The sequence below is a fragment of the Struthio camelus genome, chromosome 3 (assembly GCF_040807025.1).
Source record: "Struthio camelus isolate bStrCam1 chromosome 3, bStrCam1.hap1, whole genome shotgun sequence".
Taxonomy (NCBI): Eukaryota; Metazoa; Chordata; class Aves; order Struthioniformes; family Struthionidae; genus Struthio; species Struthio camelus.
This window is the reverse complement of record NC_090944.1, coordinates 79,459,603-79,486,813: the sequence shown is the minus strand read 5'-3', so window position 1 is coordinate 79,486,813 and position 27,211 is coordinate 79,459,603. Positions and strand designations below refer to the sequence as shown.

Here is a 27,211-nt window from a genome sequence, read left to right as displayed (position 1 = left end):
TTCTTTATAAGTTATAGATAATTCCAGCCACCTAAAAGTTAGTTATATGGCTTAAGCTTCCTCCTCCTACATAGAGGGATCACAAACAAGTCAATTAAGTTCTGCCTTCTTTTCTGTCTGAGCTACAGACAGATTTATGAGAGCAGTGACTTTTTTTTCTTCCCTGCAAGGTGTTTGCACAAATTTCCCAGCTGCACTCCAGTTGGGCATGATATCTCCAGATTACATCGTTATATTATGTTATTGCTGCTATGCACAAAACCTGTCTTTTTTCCACATGCAGCTATGGTCTGGTCAAAAGTAGGAACTGAATCTTTTTCAGGACACAAAAAAAAAAAAAAACAAACCCTGTCCACAAACTCAAAAGCACTTCACCGTTACAGTTTTTCCTGCTCTGTCCACTGGGTACAGGAAAGCAATTAGCTTAGGGACCTCAAAACTAAAAATTACCTAATAAACCCCCCCCAACATATTAATCTCTATTGTACGAATTAGTACAGTGATCACAGAGTCCACAGAGTCAAAACAGAAAGGACAGTAAGTCAAATCCACTGCTGATTTATCTTTCAGGAAAATGTCACTCATCAGTTATGTCCCTTTAAAACAATTACTGCCTGCTGGTACCACGCATCCACAGTCTCTAGCAACAGAGGCACAGATCCAGACCTCTGGTTTCCTGTGACTGCACACCGGTGGCATTCATTATGCCCAGGCCTTCCACAGAACAAGGGGAGTCTCTGTTTTGACAGATCTCTTTCCTCTGGCACCTTCAGCTTTGTTTTCCAGAAAACTCTACAAACTCTTTTCTATCCCAAGTTCCTCCCCATTTTGTAAATCCCTACGATTGAAAGAGCTGTATATAATTTCTGTAGATTCTTATATAAGTTCTAGAAAATTATCTACCTGCTCAAAATCTGCTCAACAGATATATATGCATTGACAGGAATTTCTAGGCTAGAAATGCAGACAAACAGCAGACTATTGATGACTATGAATAAATTGCATTGATAAAATTGTATTGAAGAAACTTGTAGCCTTTGACTCCTCTCCTGAGGCACCATTCCACACACTGATTAAAAAAGTCTCACTGCAACCTGGGCTACTTCCCTTCTGATTTCACCCCTTTTAATACACATTAACAGGTATTCATTGCAGCAGAAACAAACACAGGTAGGTTTTTTTCCACTTCTTAACTGGCCAACCTCCTGCAAACCCCAGACTTTGAACTAGTATGTTCCAGACTCTGCAAAGGGCTTAATTCATTCTGTGAATATCAGAGCTCTCAAACATTCACTATTCAAGTGAACAACTATTTTGCATTGTTTTGGACTGTACCAGTACTAGAAGACAGAAAGTTAGGGAGGAAAAAGAGCAGGTATTAAGAAGAGTTTGGCCTTGAGAAGGGGAATTTTTAGATTTTTCCCCAAACCCAAATCGTCCCAGGGGCCGTATTTGTAATGCACGCACTCTGAACAGATTAGCAAGCTGGTTGGAAGAGAGAGGGGACATAAACATCCTACAAATGCTCAAACACTTTCTCAGGATACTTGCAATTCACTCAGAAAGGAACTGTTACTGCAGACCACATTGTATACATCATTAACCTTTCTCACACGTTTCTCTTCCAGGCGACTGGTCACTGGCTTCACACACCAACACATGTACATGCCCCAGTAAACCACACTGCTTTCTCTCATCAGCTGCATAAAGCATAACGAGACTCCCAACTATAAAACAACTCTGTTGACTTCCTCTGCAGTCGACCTGGGGATCATTAATAGGCAAAAGGGGTTGGACCAGCCTGACAAATATTTCTCAACTGGATGGTCAGAATCAGCACTTAAGTCATGAGGACACACTTGTCTTTCCTCCCAGCAAGTGCTGCTGAGAAGGAACCCTCCTCAATCTAGGGGCCAGCATTATTACTCTGGTTGCTCACTGTTAAAGCTAGCTCTGAGGAGAGGCCCAGACTGGCCTGTCAAGCTGTTTAAAACACAGACAGTTCATATGGCAAAGACTGCTCTAGGAAAGATTTTGGATCCATTGCCTGAATATATAAAACTAACAGCCAGAGTTACCAACATTAATATAACAATATCACAACTCTCAACAGTTGGATCTTTCACACAGAGCATGAGCCAGCAATCTTTTCCATCTTGGGATCTAACTCCCACATGCTCTGTTTTTAGCAGCACAGTGGCCTGCCAAATCTGTGGTTGTATCATTCTTGGAAAACGAGTGAAGTAAATGACAGGCCCATGTGGTAGAGGCTGCTTGCTGTGAGAGGCAGAAATGGACAAAGGGGATTGAGACCTAGAGGGCAGTCAAACTGACAACATTAGTTCACATTTCACTGTTATTTAAATTTTAGTAAATTTAACCCAAAGAACAAGGGACGTCTGGACAAAATCCAGCACATTTTTCGGCCTGAGTGAACAGTGCTCTACCGGAAGCTGAGAGAGGGCAGAAACATGGCTTAAGCTATACTCATATTCTCTCCATCCTTGGGATGACCTGGCACTGCTGTACGATGTGGTACATATTTAACCAGCTAGAAGGTCTGCTTTCAAAGAGAACATGGAGCACTTCTATCATGACAGTCTGCACAATCTGAATCTGCTAGCTTTGAACAGAAAGTCTTGCAAGTGAAAGTTACTCTTAAAGTTCTATATTTGCAAAGAAAAATAAGCTGAGGCCCCCTTTCACATTAGAAAAGAGTGTTGTAGCATAGCTGAGGAAGCACAGAGCTTAGCATAAGATAACTACCCATATTTTTAATCAGCATTTCAGGAGAGTTTTGTGGTTTGTACTGTTGCTACAGCTCCAGTGCTACCAGCACCTGAGCTAGCTAGATTAAAGCTATCCCAGGCATGTCTGCATGAACCACAGTTTCACTTTCATCTCAGGGGCCAGTAGAGCAATTTCTGAAGCATGGGAAGGAAAAGTAAGCAAAACTCCAAGTCTGTGGAGCGTGTCTTTTGCCTAGCTCCCAATACATCCCATGGCTCAGCTCCAATACCAGCACCTGTTCCCAAGATTGTCTGCCACAAACACATCTATAAACAGCAAAGGATTTGGAAATCCCTTGGGCTGCTTGGGCAATGGAAGTCAGTCTTGTAGGGCCAACCCAGCTTCAAACCCACCTTTGGTGCAATCACACAAAACATGCCTTAGATGAACTACAAGAGGCAGAGAATGAAAAAAGTCAGAGCCTCTGGCAGCTAATACACGATAGCGGCTGCTGCTCGGACTTTTTTTTTTTTTTTTTTTTTAAATCCAGAGAGAAGGGATCCTCGATGATCTCTAGTCCAGCCTTCCTCTCAAAGCAAGATTATTACCAATATTAGATATGTCCAAAAGCTTTTTATAATATGAATAGGTGTTTCATAACCTCCCAAGCAACAATGTGCGGCTGCTGAGCCCTCTAATACCACCTGCCACTAGCAAAACAAGCTTGTTTCCTTTGTCTTTGTAAACAACATTCAAGAAGCTGACACTTGCTATTAGATTGTCACTTAGACTCCTCTTCACCAAATGAAAGTAGCCCAACTCCTAGCTTGTCAATCACTCTCTCTAGCTTAGTAACACCTGAAAATTTGGCAGAGGTACGCTGAATCATTCAGTTCATTGATGGAGATATTGTTCAATATCAGCTCCAGTATCAGCCTCTGAGGTACTTCGCTTGTCTCAAGGCACCAAATGGAGGTTGAGCCGTTGATTACTATCCTCTGAACCCTGTGGTTCAACCAATTTTCCACCTATCTGATAGTCTATGCTTCCTTACTTTCCAAGTGAGAATGCTGTGGGAGACGGCACTAAAAGCCTTGCTAAAGTTGAGGTATATTACCTCTGCTTTCCCCTCACCCACACAGCCAGTCATTTAATCACAGAAGGTGATCAGATCGGTCATGTGTGATTTGCCCATAGTAAATTGAAACCTGCTGACAGCTCCCAGTCAGATCGCTCCTGTTATCCATGCATTTGGAAATTAATTCCAAGAGGATCTTGAGGTGAAGCCAGCTAGTCCATCCTTCACCATATCCTCCTAGAGGCTCAAACAGATTGAAGCAAAAAAAAGTTTGAGTACTTCAGCTTCTTCTGCATCATCTGTCACTAGGTTGTCTTTCCCCAATTTATCAGAGCCACATTTTCTCTCAATTTCCTTTTACAAGCATTGATGTAGCATCCCTTATCACCCTTAGTGTCCCTCACTAGTTTTATCTGCAGCTCAGCTTTAGCCTTCTCAATTTCACCCCCCAAATGTCCAAGTAGTGCTTTTATACGCCTCCTTCATTCCATCGTACGTTTCCAGTTTTTATACACTCTTTTTGCACTTTAGTTCAGCAAGAAGCTCCTTGCTTAGCCAAGCAGGTTTCCTACCTAAATTACTGGCCTTTCTGCCTAATAGCATAGTTTGTTCCCAACATCTCACTATTTTTTGTTTAAATTAGTGACCTCTCCCTGGCACCTTTCCTCCTCATAGCAGTCTCCCAGAGGATTCTATTTACCAATTCCTTAAGTAAGCCAAAGCCTGTTCTTCTTAAAAGCAGTCATAATCCTGCTGCTTATCTACTCAGCCTTCCTCCGAGTTGTGAATCCGGTTGTGTCATGGCCACTGCAGCCCAAGCTGCAACTCTATGCCTGACCTGCGACCATGAATGTCAACCAGTTCTTCCCTATTTCCTGGGGGCCAAGTAAAGCGCTAACCCTAGCTATTCCCTCTGGCACGAGCATCAGGGCATTGTCACCTCAGACAATCCTAGCAGTCTGGGAACTGCCTGGCTTGCCAGCTCAGGGCTCTTTCAGAAGGGGTCTAAGTGGTAGTCTGCCACGAGGGCCAGAGCTCGTAACTTCTGCTCGTTGACTGTAGAAAGCCTCAACAACTTCATCCTCTTAAGCAGGCAGTCTATAACAGATCTCTGCCACAGCATCAGAGATACCCTCTGATCTCCACACCAATAGATTTTCAATGGGCACATCCCTGGCTTCATATTGGAGTTCTGTGCCATCAAGAAGCTGCTTTACATAGAGCACACAACTCCTCCTCCTCTTATTTATTCTTCCTAAACAGCCTGTGCCCATCCATGACCACGCTCTTGTCACACGTGCTATCCCAGCACATGTCTGCTTCCAGTTTCATCATAGCCCTGTGACTGCATGTAGACCTCCAGCCTTTCCTGTGCTGCCCAGGCTCTACATGTTAGCACACTGACACGCAAAGTAAGCCTCTGAGCAGGAATGTTAAGGGCCCCTCGCAGCCTTCTTCCAGACATGCCTCCTCCATTTGCAACATTTCCTTTTACCTCTAGCCCTCAGTCCCTCCTCCCCATCAAACCTAGTTTAAAAATATCCTTCTTAAGTTAGAAAGTCTGCAATGTTTTGGCTTAGCACAGTTATGACACCTTTGTTTAATTGTATCTTTAATAACTTGTGGATTTTTCCTGTGCAGTAATGGCTGTTCAGAAAATATTTATGAAGTAACAAGCATTTGAAGACTTTATTAGAGCTGAAGCATGAAACTCTTGGAAAACAAAAGGTTTGTGAATTTCTTCACTCAAAACCCGAAACAGACATTTTAAAACTAAGCTTTCCAACTATATTTTATAATCAAAATAAAGGCTTACAGGAAATGCAATACTGAAATTGTAAAGAACAGATTATTCCTACAATGGCCACAACAGCCATCCTTTTAGATTCTGAAATAACAATACGTATTGCTAGCAAACTCCTGTAATCACCAGAAACAACTACATCAGAGAACTCCGTTTGGGAAAGCAGCACATACCTTTCAATGAGTGACTCAAGAATATCACCCTGTGTTTCCAGCAAGGAAGACCACACAACACCCCTCTATCCCTTTTCTGCCTCCAAGGCATACCAGTATTAACAGGCACACTTTCTTTCTGTCTGAGCTCAGCCAGCCAACCAACTATATCCCAAACTCAGCCCTCTTGAAAATATTTGTCTTTAGTCTTGCTAGTGTTACATATGGGCCATAAATACATAAATAAGAACTGCCACACAAGCAAACGGTTTTGGAAATGGCATCCTGATACCTTCAACAGTTCACGTGAACGTTCAACCATCACCTTGCAACTGTTCAGAATACTGGAGAGATTCAATTTCCCAATCTTTTTTTTTTTTTTTTATGATCTATTGCAGGAAAGTATTAGAGGTCCTTAAACTCACAGTTGATCCACCTAACTTTAATCACAATGAGATGGATGCAAGATTTCAGCTTACGAAGGTAAGCTTCAGCATTCAGCCTTCAGTGAATAGGTATCATGTATTCTTCAAAGTGATAGTTTTGAGTCCCATCATGCAGAAAGTGATGGGCATGTTTGCTCACTTTCTGAAGCCGTGTGACACACAAATACCATTATTTTCTAATAGTCCCAGAGCAATCTTGTATCTTTGTTGCCTTAAAGTGAGCCCTTCCTTCAAGATGCACTTCTTACTCTCACCATCTAAGGCAAATCCATAACATGAATCTTGCTAACTTTTCAGTCAGCTCGCCAATATCAACATATTAGCCACAGATGGGTAGAAATTCCATTCTCTGGGAACTGGCTATCTATTTGTGCAGCATTACAGGGATCACTGAACACTCAGAGCAACACTCGTAACATACATGACTACCCTGTGACAAAAAGGTAGATTAGCCTGGCTCAGGCTGACAGGGGTACGAACCCAGTGTGAGCACTAGATACAGTGTCACAGGGAATGTCAGTCCCCCTTTAGCTGTAGCAAAGATCCTTGCGGGGCTACAAGAGGGATGATAGGCTAGAGGTCCTAAGGAATACTCTACCTTTGAGTCACAAGAGAAGGAGGATGAGGAGAAACGGGATGCATTAGTGACATAATGAAAACACTCCTTTCTGTGACTTACTGGCACAAGATCAGAGGAGCAGACTATGAAAAAGACAGATTTCTATTTTCAGTTCAACAGAGCAAGTCTGTTTTCTGATGTCCAAAGTGGGAGGTTTGATGTTTTTGTAAAAACAGTTTTAACATCACAAGGCACTTTCTCCGGCTTGTAGGTTCAAAGTAAAAATGCAACAGGCCAGGATCAAAAGCCTTACTCAATCATGGCTGATAAGCATGTGCTTTATGGCACCTGTCCTTCTGTAAATAGGGGCCTTTGCTCTCCAGAGCACTTTCTAGCTATAGGATCACCTACAACAGAGAGAGTTCAGACAGGTCATCTATGGAAATAAACAATAATGAGAATCTGTAACCGCAAGTACCTATGAAACATGTTTTAGCCATAGATTTGCTTTTTTTCAATAGGCCAAGGAAGCCTTATCAGCTTAGTTGCATCAAATTTACATAGCCTTAGAATGGATTAGTTAATACAAATAACAGTGATTTTACTTGTTTACTGATTTTACTTTTCTCTTCACTTCCTTCTCTTGCTCTACTCTTCCTTTCCCTCCATCACATGATTTTATAATAAAACTTTTAAAGTTATTCACATTTCAAAAAAGGCAGATTGATACATGTTTTTTCCAGCTCTCACATCAGTTGGAGCTAAATTAATTAAGAGTTTAAATGCCTCTCACAATCACTTGACCTCCTCATTGTTGAGAAAAGAAAATCTTTCCAGTTTTAATGAAGGAGAACCACTGTGTATAGAGCAAACGACTAGTGCTGAGAACTCCTGATTGTTTTCCAGGTTCTGCTACAAGCTGCTCGGGCAATTTCCAGGAAGTCATTTTATTTTGTTATGCCTCTGTTCCCCACGTATGAAATGGAAATCACGATATAGGAACCAGATACTATCAATTATTACTAACTCAAAGAAGACACTTGCAATTTGTTTTGTGGTTCTTACATCTTACAATAGATAATGAATATATACTTCTTTCATCAGCAAGTAAAATATATAAATGCACTTCATTTATAGCATCATTTTTGCACGCGGGAATAGGAACTACATTTATAAACTGAAAGGAACGAGGCATGTTATTTATGACAATGTAAAAAAAATCTCACCAGAGATGGCTTGATTGCACTGAATCTTAGAAACACGAGTAATCTTTGTATATACAAATGAAGTCTGTAAGTAGTCCCTGAGCTTTGTCACATGAATAGGGGCTTGGGGAATCTGTTTCCCTAGGGAACACAGTAAATGGAACTCTAGAAAAACAAAGCATTAACAGTAGCTGAGAAAGAAGGATTATTTCCCAGTGACACAAGCTGAATTCACTAACAAAAAATACTCGGGATAGAAACATCTGATAAATCATTTAACTTATCTGGCAAGAAAAAAAAGATAGAAAGAGAAATTTTGAAGAATTAGAGCCTCTTCAGTGCCATGAAATTCCGCAACGCGATAGACAGTTTTATAGAATAATTGTTTATTATCCTCTTGTTCTAAGGCAGCAAAAAGATTCATGTTAGGAACAGCATTTAATACTTATCTTTTTCAGATAAGAAAAGATAACATAGATTAATTAGACATAGATCCTTTATATAGGATACTTACTTGGTCACACTAGGTAACGCTTCACATGAACAAAGAAGAGCCATAAGTTTCAAGCTAATTCAAATTCATGGAAAAATATCAGTATAAGGGAAAAAAATATATTTCCATGAGAAAGCATACTGTTCTGTAATAGACTGTACTTTGAAATGGAACAGAACATACTGGCTTTCTGCAGTATTCACCAGGCTGCTAGAAATTTAAAGATGAAGTATGCAGAAACACAAAATATAGTAATAATTGTATTACTAGATACATGTATAGAGAAATGGGACATATACAAGATGTGTGCCACCTGAGACTACTGAACTGATTCACTGACCTCTCCCTTACTTGCTGTGCCAGTGCGATCAGCACTCTCCAGGCCTTCTAGGGAATCTGAGGAACTCTTATTTTTCTGCCTCCATGGATCCAGCCATCTTCAGGCAGAGACATAACCCTTCAAATATGGGCTGTGAAAAGACAGTTCAGTACATTAAGCGTTCAGAATCCAGTCCAGAGCTAATGCTTGTAAGTACTTGCTCCCCTCCCCTCCTCCTAAGGCATAAATTAGAGTGCATGAGGGACACAAAAGGGGAAATATGATTTCTCATTTTAAAAGAACTGAGGTATGCAAGGCATGCTTCCATTTCCCTGCTGCATTTCTCTGCTCTTCTGTTACAATGAGCCACTTAAAGCACTGTTAGTACTCTCAAATTTTAAGTGTTTTTTCAATGTCAAAGTTTTGTTTCTCAGCGGAGAGCCTGGGCAGTCAGCCATGTGTTACAGTGCTAGCACTGCCCTCCAGTGCCTGAGACCCAGCCTGTGCTGCATGAGCAGAAACACAGCCACCACAATAAAGGCTCAGTAAAAAACTTTCTGAATAGATTTGGCAAAGTCATTTTTCCCCTCTCCTAGTCTCAACTAAAAGTAGTTCTGAAGTATCTTTCACGAGGTCATTAACAAAAAAAATAAGACTGCTCAAGTAAGCGTTTACACTTATCCCATAGAAAAATATCTTCCTGTACGTACCATCTGTTGGCACTTAATCCTAGTTTGTATTGACATCATCACATGGGAAAGATGAGAAGATAAGATAGGGTAAGTATAGTCTGTAGTAAAGTGTCATGTTTTATGAAGCAAGACTGATAGTTCAAACAATTCCTGTAGATAACATGACAGAAGGATCCAAACCAATGAAAATGATGCTTTATACCCTCATCTCACTTTGGCAGCCGAACTTCAGATCACCTGGGAACATCCTGTCATGAAAACGCTCTCTACAGTGCTGTTCCTCCAAGGCCTTATCAAGTTTTTTATTCCAGTCTTCCTATAACATAGGGGTTGACCTTTTGTATACACCAAGAGAAACATAACTCTGGAGTGTTCCTGAGTCACGTTTTCCTTCATAAAGTGCTTGGAAAACTTCTGAAATGGTTTCACAACGCTTCTAGGATCAACAGCTTCCTAACAAATAGTTGTGACTTCTGCTGGGAGCAGCAGAAGTGCACTGCTAGGAAATGCCTCATGCCTTCTGGGTCAATAGCTACCCTCAGAAAAATGCCATTAATGATCACATCTGGCTGTCACGCTGCTGGAAACTCAGTAACTTACTTTGGAGTCTATGGGCCAGATTTTCACTTGCAGATTAACGCCAGCTAAGCGCTTTCTTCCACACTGGTCCCAGCAAAAGTTAAGGAGACTGCCACCTCATTAAGGCCACAGAGGAAGGCACCTTCAGCCACCTGCCTTCCCCTAGGGCACCCCCTTCCTAGTCTGGGCACAGCCCTACGCTCTTATAATATATATTATATATATTATATATATAATCTCATGCTCTCCCCAGACACAGCTGTTCCAGCATTTGCTGTGCCTTGGCCAGGGTCCCGCGCCTCTGACACAGAGCTGCACCCTCCAAGCCTCCACAGGACAGCCACTCTGCCAAAGTTGCTTGAGCCCTTAGGAAAGCTCTCGCACCGGATCTTTAGGATGACTCAGCAAACAACCTGACCTTGTTACACAACGTTATTCTGCTGCACTCCCTCATTAAAAAAAGGAAACTAATCCAAAAAGTTCTTAATTTAGGTGTTAAAAATTCAGACAATTTGATGTGCTCAGAAACCATGCAATGGTGCCATGGAAAACACAGACATTTCAAACAAAACAGCTGGAAGAGGAGGAGTAGCACAAAGAGTTACTTAAAGAATGTAATGTAAAACGAGTGTGGAAAAGCTAAGCTGCTTCAGAAAGAAGTCAGCTTTCTCTGTAAACAGGCAGAGCAAATGGAACTTTCCTTTCGATTTAATCAAAAAAGCCCAAGCTGAGGGATACCTCAGATTTTTTTTTTTTTAATTAAGAGATGGAATGACAAAGTATATGGACTACTGCTTTCATTTCATATGGTAATTCATACACTCCTACATCATGAACTGCACTAAAACAAGGATCTGTAAGCCTCCTGATTTTTATGTTAGCCTTTTTAAACGAACACGTTATATGCTTCCTAGTATATATCTTAATTTTGACTCATTCTAACATCCAGACCGGAACATTTAATATGGTTTTCGTTCATTCAAATAAGTATAAATGGCCCCAAGTATGCATTGCCCAAATACAGCAAAAGCATTGCTATGGTAATGAAAATGCATAGAAATGCATGCTAGCACACACAGTACTCGTACAGGAAGCATGGATTAATAACGACTGGCTTTATTACTTTTTTCTTGCTTAAATAAAATAATTTCCCAACGTTCTCTTAGCTGTTTAAGCATACTGGATGCTGTAGTACACAGCGAAAGCATCTTAAAGTTTGATTAGTGCCTCTTTGTTAATGTTACAGCCCCCAAACGACTTATCTAAAGCAGGATTTGGGATTTTGTTGTTAAAGGGCTGCAGTTGAGTCACCCTAGAGACTGCCACAGTTCAGTAAGACAATACCCTAATCCCTTGCACTTTCTTAAGCTAATTTTGGAAATTGCCCTGATATTCATAATGCAGCACTTTGCATTCACATATCTATTTTCTGCTTCAGCTGAGCAGTAGTTAATACTTTCTGACACTCCATCAGGCTAACAGTTGTTTTATTTTGCTTTTGATACTGCCAGTGGAAAATGTGACATTTGAAAGTAAACAGACAAAAAACAAAAAAGCAAACAAACAAACCCCCCAAAAAACACACCACCACCAAAAAGACTCGAGAACAGAACAATGCAAGACTTTCCCCTCGTGTGAAAGGGGCTCAGGCAGCATGGAAAGAAAGGGAGTAGCAGATGCGAAATCAAGGGAGGCTTTCCGGTGCTTGCTGAATCATTTCTTCCCTTGTTATCACAACAGGCCTTCCTGTCAGTAAGTCAATAGCGCATTCAGGATACGGCTAGAAGGCCAGGACCTATTCACTGAGGAGCCTCGATTAGCCATGTGATGTCAGGGGACCTTTTCAGATCTAACGCAGCAACATTGTACCAGAATAAAGGTTATCCACTTGGAAAGCTTGAAGAGCGAAAGCAAACTGGAGCACGCCCATGTACCACCTTTTAGGTCTATTATAGATTTTACAGGATGTGTATCAAGATTCATGCTGGTCTTCCCTTTTCCTCCATCAGATAAGCAAGCATTATGCAACAAGATTTTTTTTTTTTTTACTACTTTTCTTAAGAAACAGAAGGTAAAGTGTATCAAAACCCTCTAAAGAAATGAATGCAAAAGTTTTGTGGAGAGGAAAATGGATTGAATTCACAAGCATAACACAGTCACCCCATCTTTGGGGTTACTGGATGATGAGCTCCAGCTAACTAAGAGTGAATAAGCCATTTGGATCTATTCTGCATAGGCAACAAGAATTGGCCCCTAGCCAGGCAGGCAGAGAAAATCATGAGTAGACGCTTTACCGACAGCGCTACAGGATATTAAGAAGCCATTATATACAGTTTTCACCAATAGTGGACTTTGGCAGAAGGGCCGAGTTATATAGTGTTTAACTAACCAGAACAGGTACCCCTGCCTCACACCTGAGCTCAGGTCCCCACCCCAAAGCAACCCAAAGCCTGCAGCAGTAGGTCTTACACTGGCACCTCATGCTGTCCTCGGGGGCAGCCTGATCCTCATTAGAGACAGTAACACAGCAAAGGAAAGGTCCAGATTTGTAACTGAGCGTCTAACATTTACTGCTCCTACAATGACTGCTGGTGACAGCTTACTTGCATTTTTCTTTTTAATGAGAAAAAGAAATCACCTCTCAAAATGAGAGCTCTAGCATAATTGTGTTCAGCAGTTAAAATCAAAGACTGGAAACAGCAAAAACACTGACTGTAAGACAAGTGCCTCATGCAAGAGATATCCATCCCCCAAGCTCAGGGGTCCCAGAGAAGTACGGGGAAGTATGAGACTTTTTTTTTTTTTTAAATGAGTAAAAAAACTGGAGGAAGATACACACACGATTTGCTCTGCAGGCAACCCTTTCAGCCTTGATGGGGAAGATGTCATAAAGAGACAGGTTAAGGCACTGACAGGTTTTTACTGTAGATTAGTACTTGCAAAGTGACCTACCATTCTATTTGGAAGGCTGCACAGATATTGTCCATAATCCTACAATTTCTTTGTAGTGCTATGCTAGGATCTCTGCGCGATCTATGCTCTACCCATTGATAAGCTCTGCTGGGCTGCAATAACTCCCCAGGGTACACTGAAGTCTGCTACTTTGGAAGACCAGCTGATGGTGAATAGAGCACACACTTCATTATAAACTCTTCCTGCCTGTTCCAAAGCATACATCCTATTTCAAAGGATGCATTCAAGAACAAAGTACTCCCATTCCCAGTTAAAAACAAAAAGCCCAAAACCCATTGCTCCCAAAATCCTTCAGTGATTTTATGATTTATAGTCTGCATACCCTAGAACCAAATAATTAAAAGGAGAAAAAGAAAACATCAGTGACGTCATAAAGACTAGCCGTGTATAGGACCATCTATAAAAAAGAGCTACTCCACTTCTGAAAATGTATGTATCAAAGCTCAAACTCAGTAAGGATTTTGTCCATGTAATTTGCATTATAATTGCAGCTGTATTCCAAAAGAAGATAATAGAAGCAAAGACTGAATAGCTCCATTTTTAATTTTCAAGAGCGTCACTTGATACCCTTTGAAACACAGTTACAGTTTAGATATCAGTTTTTGCTTGAATAAAGCTAGTTTCCTTAAACTTCTCCTGTGTTCTAATATGCTAAATATCGCTGTGGGAATATTACTTAGCTCATTCTTCATACACTGTCAGTACTTTCTTCTAGGTCTGGAAAGATCAAGCCTCTTAGCAAGTACAGTCTTACTAGTAAGCAAGCTCAGGAACGTTCAAGCCTGGAAAAAGAGCTTACTATAATGGTAACAATATATTAGAAGACCTAGGTCTTAGGCTACATAACGTAAGTAGGTCAGAGACAATATTGCCTTTGAAGATAAATTACTATTTAAATGAGAGATGCTCTATTTTATATTAAAGAGGGGTAGGTTTTAGAGTCAATCTCTGTCTCTCTTATCACATAGGTTACCATGAACTTCAAGGTTTAAAATTTCATTACCTTCAACTTCAAACAGTCCTGTCTTGGCTTTTAAAGACAATGGAGCATGACAAGAACACAATATCTGCAGAGAGTTTAAACTAAACTAATAAAAAGCCCTTGGATGTTATAGTAAGAAGTCTACTATATCATGTTAAGTCACTATAGGCATCTAAATTCAAAAGGCTAACTACTTTTTTTTTTTTTTTTTACTTAGCACACAAATCAGACTGATTGAATTGTGCAACAAGACATCAGAGCTAACCAAGGAGTGCAAGCGCTTATCTTTTTGTATCTTGAACAAAAATTGCTGCCCTAAACAGTTTTAGCACTTTCCTTTCCTTGTTCAGTTTTCTAGCAGAGCTCTATTTCCATAAGTCATAGTCACTTTCTTCACTTACGCTAGTTTTTAAGATAGAACATTCATCTTTATCACAGAGAAAGAAGGCAGCTACTTAGCAGTACTATATGGGAAACTACCAGTGAGATATTAGATACCAACATTACTGTATTTTAGCATTCAAGAAAAAAGATCAACTCTAAAAAGTTAACAGCAACAACACCCTGCAACAAGCCAAACCCTCTAACCTCTTTCAGCTAGACAGCAACACCATTTTACAACAGATTAACATTTAAAACATAGAACAACCTACCTTTGAAGAGGACTACCACATCCCATCCCTAAGAAGGGACCTTCTAAAATCTACAGCTGAAAGTCAAACCACTCATTTCCACCACCTGTTCCTTTTCTTCTCATCAAGCAGATTAAGTCACCTATTTAAGGACTTCCTGTGTTGCTTTCCCCTCCTTGTAATAGCACTAAGATGATAAACAAAAGACTGAAACAAGGTAGTTATTGTACTTACTTGTTTTTTTATGTATCTCTGTGCTAAGTAGCTCCTATGAATTAGGATATACCTGTGAAACACTAGTATATGTTTTAGTTGCAATGGAAAATGTGTGGCTGCTTTCATTAAGTTACAGCATTCACTTACAAGGACCTCAATAGTTCAAAGTCTTTAATTTTTAAAGAGCTTTGAAATAGGCAATATTTCTGTTATGAGTCTACCACATCTAGAGCTTATCTTCTGCTTTGTAATTTAATTGTCTGATAGTACTCAGGAACATAGGTAGAGCTAAAAGGGACAACAACTTAATTCTGCTGCTTGTTTGTTCCTAGCGTTTGCTATCTCATGGTAGAGAAAGCTGAACTTCATGTAAAGCACATCTCAGACAGCTGTGGCTGCCCTAGTAAGGTAAGCCAGCACTTAACATGCAGTGTTGCAAACTGTATTAAGTCAAAAAACTTTTATTTGTGGTTCAGTAGTACTTTGTCCAAGGCCAGGACAAATGATTAGGATGGAATTGTTTCTGCTGAGCTAAGTCTGTCTGTGTTCATGAGTCAATGAGGTGGCTGGCTGACATCCCTGAAGTGATTAAAGTATCTCAGGTGCTTTCAGAGAAATATGCACTGCTAGCGATCCATGCTTTGAGGTGAGCAAAGTGCTTCAACTGCTCCTGGTGTCCAAGGCAATGATCTAGACTTCTTCAGCTCCGTTTTCAGAAATGGCAGGATACAAACTTTTCCCTTTCTCAAACAGATACCGGTGTGTTCATGAACCATGCAGACTGAAATGCAAAAGGATTTTTTGCATAGGAAATAAGATAGAATGCAAGGCTCTTTTGTTTCTCATGGGTGGGAGGCTGTTGCTCACTCCTTTTTCTTATTCTGTCTTCCGCTAAGGAAAGTTGTTATACTACTGTCCTATATGGGAGGAGGAAGATGTATGTGAAGTTGTACTTGAAAGGGCAGGGGGGAAAAAAAGCCTTTATTAATAGGTCTTAAAACCAAGACACGAACTGAAGAAGAGTTCTGGTAGTTTATCTACATGTTACTCTTTTTTTTTTTTTGAGGTAAGCTATGTTTATGATTAAGTGCCATTTGTGTTGCATTTTTTTCTAGTTTAGCCTGCCCCTCTAGAACTGGGGTGCTACAGTTCCTCCGGTTAGGGGAGGGTGCTCTGACTGACCCGAGTTTCCTATACTTCATGCTGAATAGTGCTATATTCTTGGCAGGAGGAAATGCTGGGGGAGAGGATAAACAGTTCTCTTTGTACTATGGTGTTCAACTGCTACTATCAAGTGTAGTTATTTTCACTTATTCTAGGAGAGATTTTTCTGTCAGGTAAGTGTTCTGCCTTTTAGCGAAGGCTAAAAGAGACATAGGGAACAAATACCTAGCAGTTACATAGCGAGCATGATATAGTGAGTTCTTAACATGTTAGGTGTAGCTTTTAATTAAGGCTTGTGTTAAAACCACAAAGCCTTTTTTAAAACAATGTTTACTAATGGTACACCTCAACTTTATTTTAAGTCAGGCTTCTTCAGCAGGAAGAACCCTTCATTATGCTCCTTGCATGTGACCAGATTAAATCTGTCTCTTTTCCTTCTCTGTACAGTAACCATACACACCCTATCAGCCTTCATGGAAAAACTGAGGCTGTGCTTCTCTTCTCAAATCCAGACTTGGAGCCTGGCATTAATACTATAGTTTGAAGCAAGATTAGTGTTTTTGCTAGCTTGGAAAGTTAAGATGCTTCATTGTGTTTTCAGGAGTAATGCTTTGGGAGAGGAAATATACAGCTAGTAATGATGCTTATAATGAATGTGCACGACTCTTTCAAGATTATGTAATTTAGCTACATAAAAAATGTGACATTAATGTAAGCCAACATTATTGCCATACTTTGTGCACAAAAGACTACATAAAAGGGGGCTCTGGAGGGAAATGAAGCAGAACAAATGTGATTTGAATATTATAACTTTGTATTTGTTTTTAACTACAATCTAATTAGTGTTTGCCTGCCTTCTGAAGTTTTTCTAACGTAGTATTTTCTCCTCCTCCCCCACTCTTCTCCAGGTATGCCTAAAAATCTCTGAAGTTTCATATGGAGCTTAACTCTTACAGAAAGGATAGTATATAATCAATCACAGTAGATGAGAATTCAATCCTAATTTCTTGGTAGATAAACTGTGTGAAGAATTGCACTGGCAATTTGCCAAAATCTTAAAGACTACATCTAGCTTGTGGTAATAAAACTGTATACAATAGTATTTATTGTACCTTTCTTTTCAGAAGAACAGACATTGCTTGTTTTAGTCTCACTAGCAACAGAAGCATGTGATTTAGCATTGCTCTTGACTGATTCCTTATGTTCCAGGTCTAGTTAATTTTTTCTTCAGACAGATTTGAAGAAAAGTCATGAGGAAACATCAACACCACTTAGTTATGCAGAGTCTGACCCTATAGTTGGATGGACCTGTTCCTTTATGCAAAACTTTATAGGGGTTTGTTCATGTCCATGAACTCAAGCAGCCAATTTGATGTTAGACCTGTGAAGAATTAGTATACTGAGTTATAATGACCAGGTTTTGTATTAAATGCTTTTTTCTGAAATTTTTTTTCCAGACAGCATTCTGGAACGAGAGAAACATGTCGAGTTAGAGAAATTTTGTACTTTTGCTCTTTCAAAACTTTATTCAACTAAACATTCAGAAATCAGATTTATAATAGTTACTACTTATAGGTGCTACAGAATGCCTGGCGTATCTGACTGCTTTACATTGCTTTTTTACTAATGGAGATACATGCAACTATGACTTTATTTTGGGAGTATTCTTCGTCAGGATTTTTTTCCTTATGGTTGCCTACCATGGCGTTTGCTATTTTTGATCCTCCTTTTATTATCTCTTTTCTACTATGGGCAGTTTTCTAGCACTTTAAAAATTATTTTCTTAACGCACACAATGTGGGTTTTTAATTCTCTTTGGCTGTACTCAGCTCATCACTTTGCTATGAGCTAGCATCAGCAGAAATGACAAGTGCCAGGGTTCCCTTCATTAGAATTTGTGCTTTAATTAAAGGACTGTCAGATTTTATTATTCAAATACTACAAATGCTATGCTACTACAGCAGGCAGCCCTCATATCTGTGATTATCATGCATTTTATCCATGTAAAGGCTCAGCTATATGGCCTTATTTTACCAGTTCAGTCCTACCTCATCCCCTACCAAGGGACTCTGAGTTGAACAAGAAAGCCTTAAAATTCACCAGTGCTAACAATAATTGAGCCTTGTATAGCCTAAATAGACTGGAGTCCTGTCTTTGTGGACTGAGCAAGAAGTAGTCCTTATCACAAATAGCCTGTGACCTAACCAGACAACTCAGAACGTGAGAAAATATTTTTGTTTTAGAGATCAGGAAACTGAGGCAAAAAGAGTGGGATTCTGAAGGCAGCAATAGACCTATACATTCCCATTTTCATATATATGTATATATGCTTATACCTCGCATCTTTTCCCCCTCAAATAACTAGGAGGAGATAATACAGGACGCCTCTACCAGAGGCAGTTCATGACTTGCATTTACTTCAGTAGAGGTCTGTAAGAACAAGGTGATCGATGGACAAAAGCTGAGTTTGTAAGTTCTGGGCGTCAGCTTGCAAAACACCCTGGGCGTAATCTTGTTACTAAACCCAAACAAATGCTTGCAAACTTCATTTGAGTTGGAATATTTAAGTTGAATAAAAATAAGTCAAAATTATAGTTTTAGGGCAAGTCTCTTGCAAATTAATCAGTCTTATTTTGGTGTAGCGTATACAATAAGCATAGCACTGAGTAGCATACAATTAAAAGTAATCTTTGTTATTCTGATAGTTCTATAGCAGAATAGGGATTTTTTTATTCCCTGGCTATGGGAAATGCAAGGGGGGATAGGAAGGTTTTATGTCTTAAAAAAAAAAAGCTTAGTTGGCCTGGTAATGTTGGTCTGTCTCTCTTCAGCTGCATTGTTAAAGCCATGCTATTGGAAAGGATGCACTGATTTTGGGAGAGCCAAGGTGAAGGAGGGTCAACACCTGTGAAAGGGCAGGCAGGTATGGTCTCTCACGTTTTTATGGTGAAGTACATGAGGCGAGCATCATTGGAGGTCTCTGGTTATTGACCTTCAGCAAAATTGCACTTTGAGGGTGGTATGTGTGGGGGTTTTTGTTTTATTTGGATGGGGTTTATTCCCATGGGGAGCAAGGGGGGGAGAGGAAATACAAGGGATAGGTAGAAGGAATGCTTGGAGAGAAGGGGAGCCATCTTTCCCTCCACAAAGAACTGTGAAGAAACGAGTTGCCTGGAAGAGTGCTCCTTCCTGTTTTCTTCCACCCATGTCAGAAGTAGCCGTTTCTGAAGAAAAAGCCTCACTTCTCAGAAGTGCCTGCTCTGTCTCCCTCGGTGGTAAGAGCACGGTAGTTTCTGTTGCAAGCGCACGCTGTTTCAGTACCGTCTGCAGAATAGACAGGTTAGCCCCTCGCTTTCCTCCCGGGCCGAGGGGACTGTGGCGACGCCCCGCAGCTGCCGGCCGTGAGGCGCCCGCTCGAGCAAGCCGGGCTCCGGCTGGGCGCCCGCCGGCAGCGGGCCCGGCGCGGTGCCTGCGTGCCGCCGCGCCGCCCTCGGCCGCCAGGTGTCGCCATCGCCCTACGCGCGGCGCGCCCGGGGTGGCGCCGAGAGCCGCGGGGCGGCGCGGCGGCAGCGCGGCCTCTGACCGCTTCCAGGGGAGCCGCGGGGCGGCGCGGCGGGCCGAGACCCAGGACGCGTCCTGACAACCACCGCAAGATTCCCGGGCGAGGAAAAGCTGGCACCGCTGTGTGGGATCTCTAGCTGAGGGAGGCATGGAGCAGAGCTAGATGGAAATGCATCCTTGAGGATAAATGCCAGGGAAAGGCGTTTTGGTTCAGCAGCCCACTGGCTGGGCACGAGCTTGAATATTAGCAATGGGACTGCCTGCCGCTCGTCGTGCTGCTTTCCGCGGTACCAGACTGCACTTGCTCTCTGAGCTTGCACGGCTGCTTCCACGGAGAACTGGAGCCGATTTCTTGTATTGCAGAAAATAGCCTGCAGGGCTCTAAATGCAGGCTAAGTTCAGAGCTAAAAAGCAATAATGCCTTTTACCTGCAGTTATTCAACTGTTAGAATTGCCTTCAAAGTTACTCAGCTGTTCTTTTGCTGCTAGATGTCCGAGGTTGGTTGCAGGCTGAGTTACTGTGGCACTGGCTTACTTGCAGTCTACAAGTTCTTGATGAAACTCTGCAAATTCTCTCACCTTTGTGAGGCTTCAGATGATAGTTTGATGGTAAAACAGCATGGCAAACGTTGAGAATGGACAGTGTGTCCCCAAAATGTCTGGGAGCCAACAACTTAGGCTTATGTAAGCTACTTAACCTGTGAGTGGTAGCTGCTATTGCAAACTTTTAGGAATAACGTCAGACATTTAGTAAACGTTGTCTGCATCCTAGGAAAACTGAGGCTCAGGAAAGCTTTTTCTCAGAAACAACTCCCAGTATGTCTTATCTGGAGGACATACAATGATATCTTAGTACTTGTATGTATACAGATTTCAATAAAGCAAGAACAAGGTAAAATTAAAAATAAAATCAAGTGTAAAGTAAAGCAAAAGTTATTACTGTTGTGTTTTTATTTATGCTATTTGTCAGCTTTTTGCATTTTATTTGCCTCTGCCCTATCCCCAGAATAGTTTTAGATCACAAATATTCATAAGAGACTTTTTCTGGCAAACAGTAGATTAGCTTTTTGTCAGTTTAGTTACACTTGGGTAGATGTGCATGAAGCTGAAATGCTGAGTTTGGTAAAGAGTGAAAGTAATTTGGGGCCTGTGAGGATAATTATATTTCTGGTTGCATAAAATTTGATAAAACCAGATTGTCATTTAGAAATCTTGCAAAGCAAGCACAAGACTGAGAAGGATGACCTAGCTCAACACTTCATTCCCCCAGTAGCTAGGCTTCAGCCTGGAAAAGAAACTGGCTTTATTTTTCCTTTTTTTAAACCTTGATTCTGCATGGGTGGGGGGGGGGGGATTTTAAGCGGTTTTATAGCAACCAGGTCCTTCATTTTGGCTTTAAAACTAAAGAATAAACAAATTCTCATATTAATACAGAAAACTGTAGATCAGGCCAAAGAGCTTAATTAAACTTTCCAGGTTCACTCCCGAGAGGGTATCATTCAAGGGATAGCTGTGAGAGAATGACTGTTTTTCTGTGCTTGCTACCTTCTAGACCCAGGAAACAAGTTTTGCTGCTCACCTGAAGTGCTCCATGAGTATATTCAAACTCTGCCTCTGCTGTGGCCTATTGTGCTTTTGAATATATCATCCAGTAACTTTTGAGTGATGTGGGCTAGCTTACTCACTGCTTAATAAGAAAGTAATTCCTTGACTAATACATTTGCACCATGAACAGATGTGATACAAAATGTTATTGAATTTTCATGTTCTTGTAGTACCATTATTTAGGCAAAATAACCTTTCATTTAAGATATCAAGAGTCATGCTGGTGTTAACTCCTTAATGCTTGCCTTTTGAACAGAATGACTGTTATAAAATTGATCAAGCGTGACAGGATGACTTCTGCTATGTTGCTTTTTAAAAACCTGAGTGTGTCAACAGTCTAGGTTCTAAAGCTACAAAGGCTTATAAGAAGCTGACAAAGGAGCTCTTGAATACCTCACTCTATAACTTGACTCATTTAAGATCTATTATTCTAGTAAAAAAATGATTATTTGATCACGTTAAGACCAAATCTTACAATATAAACAGAATATAAAGTTTCTCAGCGTTTACATCTGTGTAGCAATGATGTTGCACCTTTGCATCTGGAGCTTCATAGGGATTTGAAAAGATAGATGGGCCATATACCTATCACATCTTATACAAGGCTAGAATTGCCCTTAAGAAGTCTGCTAAGTTCTAAGAGCCTCAGAGTAGAAGGTGGAGTGTACTCTGGGACAAGCATGGCAAAGCATGCTTTGTTAGCAAAATATATTTACTTAAAAGGGCTAGCTAAAACACAAGCTGTCCTGTATCAAAGCTAACGTAAACAGGGGGGTTTGGATTATACTGTGAAGTAGATACCAGTATTCACAGAGAGGGAGTGTTGGTTCTCATGCTCTATCCCTAGCAATATACCACTACTTCATCTACCAGGAGCCAATATGCTATACCAAATCTTCTTATGCAGTCCCATTTAACACTCACAGGAGGGTAAGTTATGTTGACCAGAACAGTGCTTTCTGTAGGCTAGTGTTTGGGTAAACAAAGCCTTGGACTGGGAAACTGTACCAACTGCATAATGTTTTTCTCAAAATGAGTTGTGTAGTATGCACTGAGCTGTATTTTCTTATTCTTTTTTTTTTCTCCTCTCCAAATGATAGGTAACTTACCCTACGAAAGAACAACTTTCTGTTTGAATGTGTCTGCATAAGAGCATAGTCCTGTGCTTTGGTTTTAAACGTGAAGATTAAAAAAATCCCCTGTTAATATAGAAAACTCTGCAGATTAAGCCAAAGAGAGCTTAACTTTCTGGATTCACTCCTGAGAAGTATCTGTCATTCACAAGATAACTGTGAAAGAAAGAATAACTGTTTTTTTGGTGCTTGTTATCTGCTAGACCTTTTGTAACCCAGGAAGGAAGTTTGGGTTGAGGCAGAGGGAGGAAATGTCTTGGGAAGTGCCATTAGATGCTTTCCTGATGGTAAAAACAATGTAAGAATTTTGAACTGGGAAAAGTTCACCAGGAACCTCATGGACACTGAGTTGCATCCTGTAATGACTCTTGATTTGGTTACATATTTGGGAGATATTCTCAGCACTTAGGTGTGACAGGTCTTTTGACTTTTATACTACGGCATGCAGAGACCATACATCAGGAATGTTGCAATAAAACCCAGCTGGGAATGTCCCTTTTAATACAGGTTTTGCTAGAAGGCACACAGTTCCTAGTAACAGCCCTTTCCCTATTCTGAGATCAGAGCTTCAAGTTAGAGCAGGAAACAAGCTAAAGTATCATGCCAGTTTAACTAGATTGTTCTGGGGATGACTCAGGTCTAGAAGGTGTTTTCTTGCTTTTGTGCTTGATAAATTCAAAGACACCAGGGAACTTGACTGCTAAGCTCTGCTGTACCTGAGCCAGCCAACTCCCATATCTCTCATCATTCTGAGCTGACTTCTGCATAGTCACTGGAATGCCTCTGTGTTGCTGAAATCCAGAGATATGGATCTGGAGAGTTTGGTAGTTTGGACACATGGGACAAGCTAATTTTGCCCCAGAAACTGCCAGTGTTTGGGAATTGCAGTGCTGGCATACCTGAGTTACTGCATGTGTCCACTCAGCCTAGCTGGGCTTAGCAGCGCTGATTCGGCACTACCCATGCTACAGTCCCAGTGGCATTTTGCAGAGCTCCCCAGTGCTCCTTGTATGCAAGTTTTCCCGGTTTCTCATTCTTCTTGGTAATGAAGAGCTGTAGCTTGCTCTTGCTTGCTCTCTCGATACAGAATGAGTTGAATAAGCATCGAGTTCAGTGTTAAATGTAACTTTGCTCAGGTGACAAGCATTTCCTTTCCAGGGTGGTGCTCCCAAATAATTTTGGGTAGTTACTGTCTTGTGCTAGTTTTTGGCCTAGAGGTAACAAAGGCACGTAAGGAGCATGCACTTGTGGACTCGTGAATCTTGAAGACAGCTGAAGGTTTAAACGGTATTGCTAGACATTAACTCCTTGGCTTTTGTGGACAAAGAACGGTACACTGTGTTTCTTTCCCTCAAGCTCTGTGTGTGCAACACTATCATCTCCTGCTTCAGAGACTCTGCTTCCTCTTTTCTGCCTACACTTTCAAAAAGAAGAATATCTGGTTGGCCAGCATGATCTGTGGGGGGGTGTGTGTGAGTGTTTTTTTTCTTAATATCTGTTGTGAAACTTAAATGTTTGGCTTTTCTTTGTGAGCTTGGACAATAAGTTTTATCCTTGGAGGAGGAAGAAAGGGATTTGCTGACATCCCTTTGTTTTAGCTTTCCTCTACCTGTCTCTCAAATGATCTAACTACTGATGAAAACTAGTAAGCATGTGCTCATGCCTTGCCTGAAGCATACTGTGTGATCTAATAAAATTCAAGAAGGACAATCGCTTTCTCATCTGGAGCATTCAAGGGTCTTTTTTTAATTGCTTTATCTCAACTTTATATGCCTTAATTGAATGAACTATGTTTTATTAGAGCATTTGGAGAGAGATCTAACTGTTGACACATGGCTAAATGACATGTCATGAACATACACTACTTCAAAATACATTCATGGCATAGAGACTGAAATTTTCTTTATCCTTTTTATACTCCTATTCCAATATCTTTACTGAAAACTTACACTAGAATGCATATGCTATGTTAAGTTTGTTCTGCAGAAGCAAGTAGCCAGTTGATTTTTCTCACCCTCCATCTCCCTCCAAATAAGGTGGTGGTTCCTTATTTGGAGAATAATTAGGTGGAGAATCCATTGGTCTCAAGTTGGCTGAGAGCATATATCCATACTCCCACACAAACACTCATCTATAGTCTGCTTGTTTCCTTATAACTCTTTCAATGCTGAGCTTTCATTTAGACTGACTTTTTTTTAGCACAGGTGTGTATTTGCTGTGTGAGCTGCTAATGTGAGCTTAGTCTCACTGACCAAGATTTAACGACAAGTAAGTGAAAGGAAATCGCTTTAGTGTTTTACCCGAACTACTGTTTGCTAAGGGTAATGAAAGAGGTAAGGACTCCATCTGTTCAGACAAAAAGTGCAATTGATATGACTGTAACGAGGTCATAACTTGCCAAAAAAGTTTTGAAACTGGAAAATAGTGCTTAATTGGTGAACATGAGGTGAACTGTCAATTTTATAAGGAGGTGTACTTCATCTCTTGTGCCTTTCTTCCTTAAAACACAACAACACTTTTTATCAGTAGTGAATTAGGCATTGCAGATGGTCAGGTTTAATAAGTATAATATGAACCTTGTCTATTTATTTCTGCTTTTCTACACAATATTGTTTCAGTAGCTATCAGAATAGCAACGTGTGGTGAGTATCCCAACCACTGCAGGAAACCTTATCCAGTTCCAGATTTATCTGTGGTAAAGATCTATGCCTAGGATATTTGCCTACTGATTTTATTCCGTTTATTATGCTATTTTGTGCTCTTACTTTTGATAGAAAAAGTGATCTTAAGCCCTGGCTGAGATTTTGATGTCATGTCTATGCAAATTTCTTTTATTAAGATAATGAATGTGATATTCTAGGTCCTATTTGTTAAGCTTGGAAGGAAGTCAAAAATGCTTGAAGGAAATTATGAAATGTAAATGAATTAATCACTTTCCTATGTTATTTGCTTGAGACAAAGAGAAATGACCAAAATGACTGTTAGTGTATTGTGCTCACTTCTGTTATGCTCTGTAGAGTCAAATGAAATTGCCTTAACAGATTGGTAGAAGGAATTGTGGTTTTCAGCCTTATGGCATCAAGCTGTAGATTTAGTATATATGGGTAGGAGAGAGGAGGTAAAATAGTATGAAGGAATGATTCAAGTAATTACTAGTGATGGACTGGCTCTCCACTTGTGTATCAAAAGAACATGAGCCAGCAAGTACACACTTCATTTTCTCTTATAAAAACTTGTATTCTCAGTTGTTATCCCTCACTCTTACTTAGAGCTTTTTGACCCTGGGTTAGATTGTTGTTCTATAAACAGTACTATCCCAAATAAGCTTCTCTTGCTACTTGTAATGTTTAAAATTTACCAATGAATTCTCCTTGAATTTTTCTTGAAATATTTAAGTCTATTTTGAAAGGTTTATTATTTTAGTGCTAAAATCGAGCTCCTCAAAATTTTAGTACATTTTTTCATAGATGTACTGAAAAAAAAATTATGGTTTTTATTTTAGCTTGAACTTGCCTCAAGCAAAAATGGCTATGCTTATAGCTGGAATTGGCTAGGAAACATTTATCTTTTTTTGCATGTGCAAGCTGAGATCATAAGGATGCTCTATGTTCCATCCTTGTAGTTCTGCTGTTTCATTAAAGCAATATAAGCATGCTATAATTGCTACTGCAAAACCATTCTGACCTTTATTTTAAAAGAACTGTCTTGTTAGGAGCAGAATACAATGTTGACTATGCAGCTGTAAGAAACAATGATCACTTACCTTGTAATTGTACACTATAATCTGAAACAGTACAGCACAAACTTCAAACTTCAGGATTAGATGCCTACGTAGAATAAGAAAGTGTTAGGAAATGCTTTCTGGCTGGACTTATGTTAGCGACGTTGGAAATAACACAGTAGGTGTGACTTGTATTGCCAGCACAGTTGCATCCAGTTAGTCAAACCTTCCAACAAGGAAGTCTGAGAAATGTTACCAAAAGTAATTTTCACATCTTTCTTCCTCTTTCCTGATAAAAGCAATTCCCTTTGAAGTCAGTGTAGACTTAATAGAACATGCATCTGAAGGCAGAAGCTGGCCTGTCAACTAAAGCTCAAATTGCCTTTGAGCATATGTCTTCCAATTAGATGATCTTTGACTTCTGTGGTGTCATGATGAGAGTCTGACACTATTGGGCTAGGAAAAGAGCAAGATATTCAGGGCAAGTCAAGCTTGACCAGAAGGAACTGGATAGTAAACTGACTGTGGTTCCCAATAATCAGGCTTCTGTAAACAAATGGTTACAAATAAAGAAGTTCAGACTTTCTTTTGTAGCTTTTGAAATTCATAAATGCTTAAACTCGTTAGGAGAACATACATGTGCAGTACATCTGGGAAAAGTTCAATGGAAGATTTATTTATATACCTTTAATTACAAATCAAGAGCTTTTGAAATGGTTGTAGTGGAGTGGCAACTTCAGTGGAAATGAAACAGAACCCTTGTGTCAAAAGCGTCTAGAACAGTTCAAGGAGCAGTTTCAAATGCCTCTTTTGAAGTGGGCCTCTGAACAGAGCATCCTGAGTGGATGTAATGACACCACATGAGCAAAATTGGCTCTAAGTGGAAAGGAGGCACTGAAAACGAAATCTTTGACCTATTTTTATTACTTTGAGATTCTTAATACTGTAAGCCAAGTGTGCTGAACTCCCACCTTGAACACGTAACAATTTAAGTCTGAAATACTTCCAATTTCCATGTTGATGCAATAAACATTTAACTGCATGCTTGCTGGAAAAGGATGCTAACAAATACCAAATCTAGTTCTGCACGTCTTCCTAAGTTTGAGGAATACAGCAAGTGGAAGGAGAAGTTTGCATGAGGAAGAAATCTGAGCAGGAGTTTTAAGA

At 40.3% G+C, this 27,211-nt stretch overlaps 1 long non-coding RNA gene across 2 annotated transcripts in view; it reads right to left on the bottom strand.

Annotated features, from left to right (window-relative positions):
* LOC138066765 (uncharacterized) overlaps nt 1–27,211 on the bottom strand; it is a 75,701-nt gene that overhangs the window by 44,927 nt on the left and 3,563 nt on the right. For both annotated transcript variants that reach the window (XR_011140256.1, XR_011140255.1), the window contains exons 2-3: nt 26,087–26,150; nt 8,808–8,937 (exon numbers count right to left, since the gene is read on the bottom strand). This is a non-coding gene — a long non-coding RNA (uncharacterized lncRNA). The remainder of the gene's footprint in view (nt 1–8,807; nt 8,938–26,086; nt 26,151–27,211) is intronic.